The sequence below is a fragment of the Thermobia domestica genome, chromosome 1 (genome assembly GCF_964235325.1).
Source record: "Thermobia domestica chromosome 1, izTheDome1.hap1.1, whole genome shotgun sequence".
Classification (NCBI taxonomy): domain Eukaryota; kingdom Metazoa; phylum Arthropoda; class Insecta; order Zygentoma; family Lepismatidae; genus Thermobia; species Thermobia domestica.
Genome location: NC_137454.1, coordinates 95,705,178 through 95,714,098, shown reverse-complemented (window position 1 = coordinate 95,714,098; position 8,921 = coordinate 95,705,178). Strand labels below are relative to the sequence as shown.

General features: G+C 34.0%; 1 long non-coding RNA gene across 1 annotated transcript; it reads right to left on the bottom strand.

Annotated features, from left to right (window-relative positions):
• Positions 1-5,394: 5,394 nt before the first annotated feature.
• Positions 5,395-7,063, bottom strand: LOC145666343 (uncharacterized). The gene is made up of 2 exons (XR_014127722.1): positions 7,012-7,063; positions 5,395-5,711 (listed from the first exon to the last, which is right to left on the bottom strand). It is a non-coding gene; the product is annotated as an uncharacterized LOC145666343 (long non-coding RNA).
• Positions 7,064-8,921: the final 1,858 nt, after the last annotated feature.

Below are 8,921 nucleotides of genomic sequence, written 5' to 3'. Positions count from 1 at the left end.
GAAAACAAATGTACTCATCTTGTTCATAATCAGATATTAACTTTAAATAATTCTGGAAAATATTTGATTCATTAATATAAGGATCGTAACATTGCATACGTGACCAGAATTAATCTTTAACAGTTGTTTAGAATATGTACTGAACCATTCATAATTGGATGTTTTCTTATTGTACTGTTTGTAAAGTTCTATTGTACTGTTTTTATATATATATAGAAAAAAAGAAAAGTTGATAGGGAATATAAGAAAAGATCTGACCTATATCCACTGATTGTCCGGATTGAAAATTTCCAAAGGCTTGTCCCCCCCCCCCCTCTTTCTTTTGTAATATTGTAGACATTAATATTGTGCACTTCCATTATCAAGAGTAGACATAAGAAAAGTAAATGTCCCAATAGAATTAACATTGTACTAAAAGATTTTTTCCTTTAAAAAAAATCGTATAATTTCACAAATTTCCTTGTGCCGACAGTGTGTCAATCTGCACGTTAGGGAGTTCATATTGTGTATAATAGCTTCTTAAGCTAGATTACATGATAATGACATTTACATTAATTACACAGAACAACAAATTTTTAACTCTTTTCATGCTTCGGAAAAGAAAAGTACATTTTCTTGTGCAAATGAGGATGCTGAATACGAAAATAAAAATAAAAATTATGAATTGGTTCGAGTTTAAGTGTAATCGATAGAAATGTGTTATGTAGTGTTGACATTTAGATTCTTGAATTTTCTATTTGGTCTTTCACTTAAGTAGCTACTGCTTCAATTATGTTCATTCGATTATCTTGGTTCATATGTCATTCACTTCAGAATAAACCAAGCTTGCAAATGGCATTATGTGCATGTGTACATGATGTATAAGAAGAGGGAAATTTAAGGTAAAATTGGAAATTTCCCGTCCAAAAATCCCTTTTTTCAAATGTAGCACCCCCTGGTACGGCCCCGACTAAAGGCACCCAAATATAATATACCTTTAAAACTACTGCAGTTTATAAGTAATACATGTGCCAAGTTTAATTGCAATACCTACAATAGTTGTGACGGAAAAAATATTTCTCAGTTCTGCTGGACAATACCAAATGTTATATAGGAAAAAGTGATATAACTATAAAATCAAATGAATCCGAACAGTAATATTTATTTGAGTATCACGACTTATACGTCATTCTCTTCAGAATAAAACAGACTTTCAAATTATATCATAATAATATGTGTACATGTGTGTTTTGTACGAGAAAAGGAGAAATTGGGGTAAAATTGGGAATTTTCCGTCCAACAACAATAGGCAAGAGCAGAGTTACTCCAGTAGCCCTGATATCGTTTCTCTATCATAGATATAACTTGGTAGAAATGTTTCCCATGTTCATCAATGACTGCTCCGCAATTTTCTGGGAAGAAATCTATGTGGGAGTGCAACATATGCATTTTTAGTGATACATTACACCCTATTGCTTGATAGAAGGTATTAGATGCACATCTACTTCCTTATAGTAATGAGACCGCTCGTTTCTCAAAACATTCATCACCACTTTTCAGAAAGAATCTCATGCAATCCTTTCCTCATTTTCTAACACTGCATCAAATTCAGGATCATTGAGGAGTTAGTGAAATTGAGTGCAAATAAGAGTTCTTACCTGATTTTAGTTTCAGCAATTTGTGGAAGTTTACGCAAAATACATTTGAAGAATAGTTTTGATGCGTCTATGAATAGCCGCCATTCATCGAGCTTATCGTCTATGTTAAGTTTACTCATAAGATCAGTTAGGCCTACATTGTTACAACGTAATATGTCACTTTCCACTGAAAATACTGTTTAGGGATTCTGACGTGTTCAAAACACGAACACTTTTAGATCTTCAGAATAAGCTCACCACTTCTTGAGTTTGGAAGCCAGCAGTTCTGCGCCACTTTTGACAACCCCAGGTAATTTAATTCAGGTTGAGTATCATATGGTGAATAGATAATGATATTTTGGTTTTGGGAAGTTAGAATCGGTGGAAGACGATGAATCTGCAGCAGAATTTGACAATGTGGGTCGACATTGTTCGCCTTTTGCTCTTCATCGGGTAGAACACTGGAGTAAGTACGGGAAGTTGTGGAACCTTTAGTTCTTCAGAGTGTGGCACAGTGATGAACATTTCAAGGAATATTTGAATAAGTAGCAGTCCACATTTTCCTTTTTTGGATAGACCTTTAATTGGAAAAACTATGCAAAAATAGCAGTTTGAATTATGATCTGACGGTTCTCTCCATATCATTGGAACTGCAAATGGCACGCATGTCCTTTTTCCGTGTAGCCAGTCCCGCAAATTTGTAGAACAAGTATTACAACATATATGTGATACTCACTTCTTGTCCATATCTCCCACTTTACAGCCAAAGTACAAGTGATAGGCTTTCTTTATGATAGGAGCGAAATTCCACTTTTCGCTTCACTTCGTTAAAAACAACAATTTGCTCTGCACTGCAAACACATTTACGCGACATGTTACATTTACGCGGCATTTACGCGTAGTATAGTCATAGAACAATAAATAATAATAATAATAATAATAATAATAATAATAATAATAATAATAATAATAATAATAATAATAATAATAATAATAATAATAACAGCACCCACTCTATCTCACCACGACTACGTCCGAGATGGCAAATTGTAAATACAAAAAAAAGTTACACAACATGTTTTCTCTGGCAAACTCTTCAATACAAACTAAACCGTGAAGTGGTTGATATTTTTTTGTCAGCGATGAAGTGCGAGCAATATGGATAGCCAAAGACTACGCAGGAATTTATTTCGTGAGAGGTTCTAAGCTTTTCGGGTGTCCAAATACAATTTGAAGCTAAATTATATTAAAATTTGTAAAATTGCACCTGAAATTAGACTAAATTTACAAACAAGTCGGGGTGTCAAGACCCGCAGGACCCACCCCTGCGTATGTCCCTCAGGATAGCAATGAAACTAACCGTCAAACAAAGGAAGTTTGTTGAAATAAGTAGACAGCTCCTGTTGCCACGAACCCTTAATTTGACCAGCACAGCACATAACGTATTTCTTTGAAACCCGAACCAATCTTCAAAAACTAATTTCATATTTATTATCAGCACCCTAAAATTAGTAAGAATTGGTTAGTTTTATCTCCGAAGCATTTTCACTGTTGACCAGTGTTATTTGATTTCTACCTTATCACTTAGAGATGTGGCACTTTTAGAAATAGGTTCCTTAGATATTACTCTTTCTTTATGAATTTTCTTGGTTTTATAGTAGTTTCCTAAATGTATTTCCATATTTTCTCACAACTTTATTAGTCGTTTAAACATTTTATAATTGTAAATAAATTTACAACCGTTGACTTTGTATGTACTAGACTTTAATTCACATCATTCGCTTCTCGCGTTTGTATAGAAAAACATGACGATCACTATGATAACGGAAAGAAAATGACATCACTATTTCAGTCCATTTAAAGAATTGAAAGAAGAGATGGCTAATATTGTATATGAAAAAAGAATAGAAATCTGGATTATCTCGTGAGAATAAAAAATGGGAGCAGATGGGAACTAGATTAGAACAGGGGTAAAAGTGGATCTGGAAAGGTAGGGGGACGGTATGTAGCGGCATGATGTCACGCCATCCCCTTGCCTATCTTTGTCCATTGTAATTTTTTAGGAACAGGGGGACTCCGTATAAGATGAAGGAACGGCTTCCCCCAGCGTTCCCCTTCAATTTTACCCCTGAATTAGAAGGAAAGTTGAACAACACCATGAAAAGATAGAAAACCTAAATAAGAGTGTAGAAAAGGAACCCACTCAGATGGAAAAATGTGAAGAGGAAATAAACGATTTTATTTCGAGAAGACTAACGAGATGGAAAACAATTGTAATCAAAAATAATCAAAAATTATGAGATTGTGGAAGGAGGATTAACTTCAAGCTTGGTGCCTTGAGCAGAATCGCGGATGTGGTAACTATTGATGTGACAAATGACTGTATTCAAAATAATAATGTAAACTTCTGTTTCGGGTTTTGACGAATGTATACTCATACCTACCGTGACATCTAGCGCTACTCATGTGACATATACCGGTACTATGACGACATCTGTTAGTACTAATCACTATTTTAGGTCATGTAATTTTAGACCAGATAAAACGAAAACTCCGAAATTGTGTACGTTACCCTACGTTGAGGTCTCGCACTACTTAAATACTTCAACTAATAGCCGCGAAACTTCTTTAAAATCCAGTATATGATCCATAATCAATCCTAATGAAATCAAAAATGCATCTTTGTCCGAAGACTATAAACTATCTTCATTGCCTCAGTTTTTACGCGTGTAGCTGACATCTGGTTTCACACTATCAGCATGGACCGTACAACTTTTGTGGAGTATGTCGGAAATTCTGGAGAGAGCCAGAAGAGACAATTATTAACAACTAGATTTGACAAATCACGGTATTCGTCGATACTTTAGTACATCTGGGGAAAAATTGAGAAATACCATGGTGTTATGGAAAATTACAATTATAAATTGTTGTTAGGTATTCTGTTGACCTGTTTACCAGACGAAAAGTCAAGATTGGCAAGAGTAGTACCGACTTACTCTTGCTCCCAACTATTCATGTATCTACAATACATATAAAGATGAAATTTGAGGAAGAACACTTACCTGTTGAACTAACAAAGTAATACACGTAAAATAAAGCAACCAAAGCGTGATGTTGTTTTTGTCTTTTATATTTTTATTTGTTGATGAAGCCCATGAATGTCATATACTTATGCGATGTAACTTATAGTCTACCTAAAATTAGTAAATGTCCTGAAAGTATGCAAAGACAAAGATGGTTTAAACAATGACTCCAAGAGTGTTCAAAGTCTCTCAAACCATTTCCTCTGCATTCTCACTTCAGACACGTCAATAAAGATGATAAAAATAAAAGTGAATGAAAAATACATTATATTCATTTCCCGAACTGGAAAATCCACAAAAGGTAGTTCCCTAACACCCGAAACCAGTTCACTGTGCCAGAGCTTTTTTTCTCTTTTCCTTTGTGCAATACGATATAACAATATTCGGAATGATTCGATTTTTAATTATTTTACCTTAATTATGAAACTAAGAAATTTCTTTATTGTGTTTTATCATTCTATTTTATATGTATTGATATTTATGGCATCCTCAGTCAAAATTTACGTCTCCCAGTGTTCGAACCTAGGACCTCATATCAGCAAAGAAATACATTTTTCGTAAACAATATTTTGTCAGTAGCATTTTACCTGAAAGTAAAGTTCATAATAAGCTATTCTTTCAGAGACAAAAGAAAGTCGTTACCATTTCAAAAATTACTCACGAGAGAGAGACAGAGAATACAAACACAATAAAACTTATTTTAAAATAATTTATTTAGAAGAGAAGTGTGTCGCTGCCAAAGATTTTCAGAAAACAACAATTCACCAACGTGGTGAATAAAAATCACAATCCAGATTCATAAATTATGGTCGTCATAAATGAAGCATTGAACTGGAGACATCAATCATATCCTCTAACGTCCGTAGTAACCGTAGTAACTAAGGGCTGGGTAAGCACCATAAGCACCATAAGCGCCATAGTAAAACTGTTCAGCACCTTCAAGACCTTCCTTAGGGGCTGGCTTCTGAGCAGAAACAGCTACGATGGCGAAAAGAGCCAAGAGCAGGATGGCCTGAAAAAGAAAACGTTAAAAACTGTTAAGAATCATAGAATTTTAATACGAAAACTCATTTTTGGTGAAAGATTTCTGAACCATTAATATAATCAAAAATGAAATAAGTGAGGTTATAGCAAAAGCAGATCATTTAGAGGAAAACATAATTATTTATATGTAAAGATACACCTATTTATTAAAAGGGTTGTAGGTTAACGTTATTTATCTAAGTTTCTAAACACTTAAATTTAATAATCAATCAGTTAACTAGGGTGTTTAATTAACATAAATGTTTGAATTGTTATAATTTCGAATTATTATTCTTGATAGAAATGAATCTTTAATTTAGTTTTGTAGCCCAAGTTTTGATTTTGGAATTCAGAGAGATGTAATTCAGTAAAACTCTTCTGGTGCATTAGAGCTCTTTGAAAATGAAGACTTTAAATAGAAGTCTAAAATAGAAGACGTTTTATTTATATTTATAATGTCTATGATAAGTGTTCAGTTCGGTACCACAGGAGGATGTTCATTTTTAGGGGATTCTAGTGTACTTACAATAATCGATTACATTCATATTTCCTCAGATCACAAATGTTATTTATAACATGATTTTTGAGAAGAACAGTATGTTGAAAATGTTTTGGAATTTTAACTCTTACTCTTAATTATAATACTATCTTTTAATTTAGTTTAATCTTAGCCTAAAATATTAAATACCATTAACGAAGAAATTGTACTTCCTGAATAATAATCCATATTTTGTTTTCTTAATTACTATTTACGTATTCTTTTCACATAATCTAATTTCCTAAATAGATTGATTGTTTCGTACTCCGTAAGACTAATTTGAAATCTATCGCAGGGAAATAGCCTACATTATTATTTTAAATTTAATTCTAGTTTCAATAACCACCAATTATAAGCAATCTTTCTCGACTTAAAAAATGCATTTTTACACCATCGTTTAAGTTGCGAGTCACTGATTTCAAATTTTGAAATAAAAAAACAAATGAAAGACTTATAAATAATACATAATTACACAAAAATACTTATCATTTGACGCGATTAGTAAACAATATTAAATTCTAGTCAAATAGTAAACTTAGTGCCTACAACAATTGCGGTGGTCAGTTTATTGGTTTATACCTGAAGCTCGTCTCCCTGTCTTTAACGATTGTTTACAGAACTATGTACTGCGTCTAGTAATTCTATAATTATTAAATATTAACTGTACTTTAGTTCCTTCAAAGAGATCTATGTAGTTGAAAGTACGTTCAAGTGTGTTTACAAGCCATGAATAAGTTTCGAGATTACTTACGAAGAACTTCATGTTGATTGTTAGATGACGGCTGATGACTGTCGACTGTAGTTCAGCTTAAAATGCAGCAACTGTTCACTCCTTTTATATGCTACCATATCGTATCAGTAACCTTGGCCTTCACTGTTCTACAACCTATGAGAAATCCTTCCGGGTGTGGTCAACAATAATCTGTTAACGCGTGCCAAACTTTTCTTTTCATTGTAAGTTGAGAATGCACCTTCCGTATAGGTAATTAATCTCTATATTGTTTTCCTTGAGATTTCATTTTTTTAAAACAATGCAGGATTAACTATATTATAATTCCAAATACAGAAATGCAATATTTCAGAGTTAACTGAGGGGAAAGAAAGAAGACACAGAAGTGCAAACGAGTTTTGTAACTCAATTTCTATTTTCTGCGTCTTAGAACTACTCATTTACAAACCAAGTCTACTTTCGCTCTTTTTGTTTATAAAACTTATGAAGTTTGTATGTCTCAATATGTTGTTTTTAATGCTTCTTGTTCCTTATACATGGGAATCTCAGAGTGTATTTGACAATCTCCACTCTTATGGAAAGGATCAGTCTAAGGCTTAAGTCTTTATCTTTTGAATACATTTATGGATTTCTCATATCTTAATATATCCCTAAGATATGTTCATGGTGATACTGTATGAGCTTCACACACCCGGCAGTTTCAGATCACACTAGAAAGGCAGTCTTATATTAATACCGATCTCGAATAAAGATGATTTACTATCACTCTATCATTCGTAGAATGTTACAGTGTGTCTAGTTGTCGTTGACAAATCAAATATTAAAAGAGCAGTGGCGCACGCAAAGGGAGGTTTTCTGGGTTTTAATTCCCCATTCAATCAGATATATCAGAAAATGAACATTTGCCGTTTTGTGTTAAGGAATGTATACAAAAATCATGAAACGATATAAACGTGTAATTCCTGATGAAACTCTATGTATGTCACCAAGGGCGCACTCACAGGGGAGTCTACCGGGTCCGAACCCCCCAAACTTCCTAATTCATGATACATTTGTACATTTTCTTAATAAAACTACATGTTTAAAAAGGAAATGGTTCATATAGTATGAACATTTGATTTTACACTTCATCTGTACTCTTTATCTAATAAAAACAACCTAGTTCTATTATTTTTTTTCTGAAAATAAAGTGGACATATTTTACAATTACTTATCGGATATAGAATAATTCTCGTTCAATTTTAAATAGACGTATTCCCTTCTAGTATTCGACTCCGACCACAAAGCTTGGAATGCCCCATCAAAAACTTCAGTGTGCGCGCCTGTATGTCACTGATCTTGGTATTGCTTTGCATTTTACCTTGGTATTGCTTTTATTATTTGAAAGAATGATTCTAATATAAATAAAATAAATAGTTTGTTTGTTTGTGTATGTGTGTGTGTGTGTGTGTCTGTCTGTCTGTCTGTCTGTCTATCTGTCTATATACTTCCCGAGGACCAGACGAGTGGACCGAGAGTTACCAAAATTTGGTCACGGGTACCTTGGTCCAGGCCCCAGATCAAGACGAAGCATTTTTAAAAAAATCAAACCAGGGGGTCTCAGGGGTGGCGTTTACCGGGACAGGCCTGGGAACCAGACAAGTTGACCGAGAATTACCAAATTTTGGTCACGAATACCTTGGTCCAGACCCCAGACCAAGGTGAAGATTTTTTTTTCTTTTTTAATTCGAACCAGGAAGGTCTCAAGAGGACGGTTAGCGGGACATGTAAAAGTGGTAGAAAATGACCGATATTAGTGTCGAATTCATAGTTTTCGCGGTCGCTGAGATGAATGGTGAAACTCCGATCGCATTTACTTTCAAATTCACCCTATTTGGCTGCAGGCCGGGGATCACTGGGGGGAAGGATACCGAGACATGTAAAAGTAATCC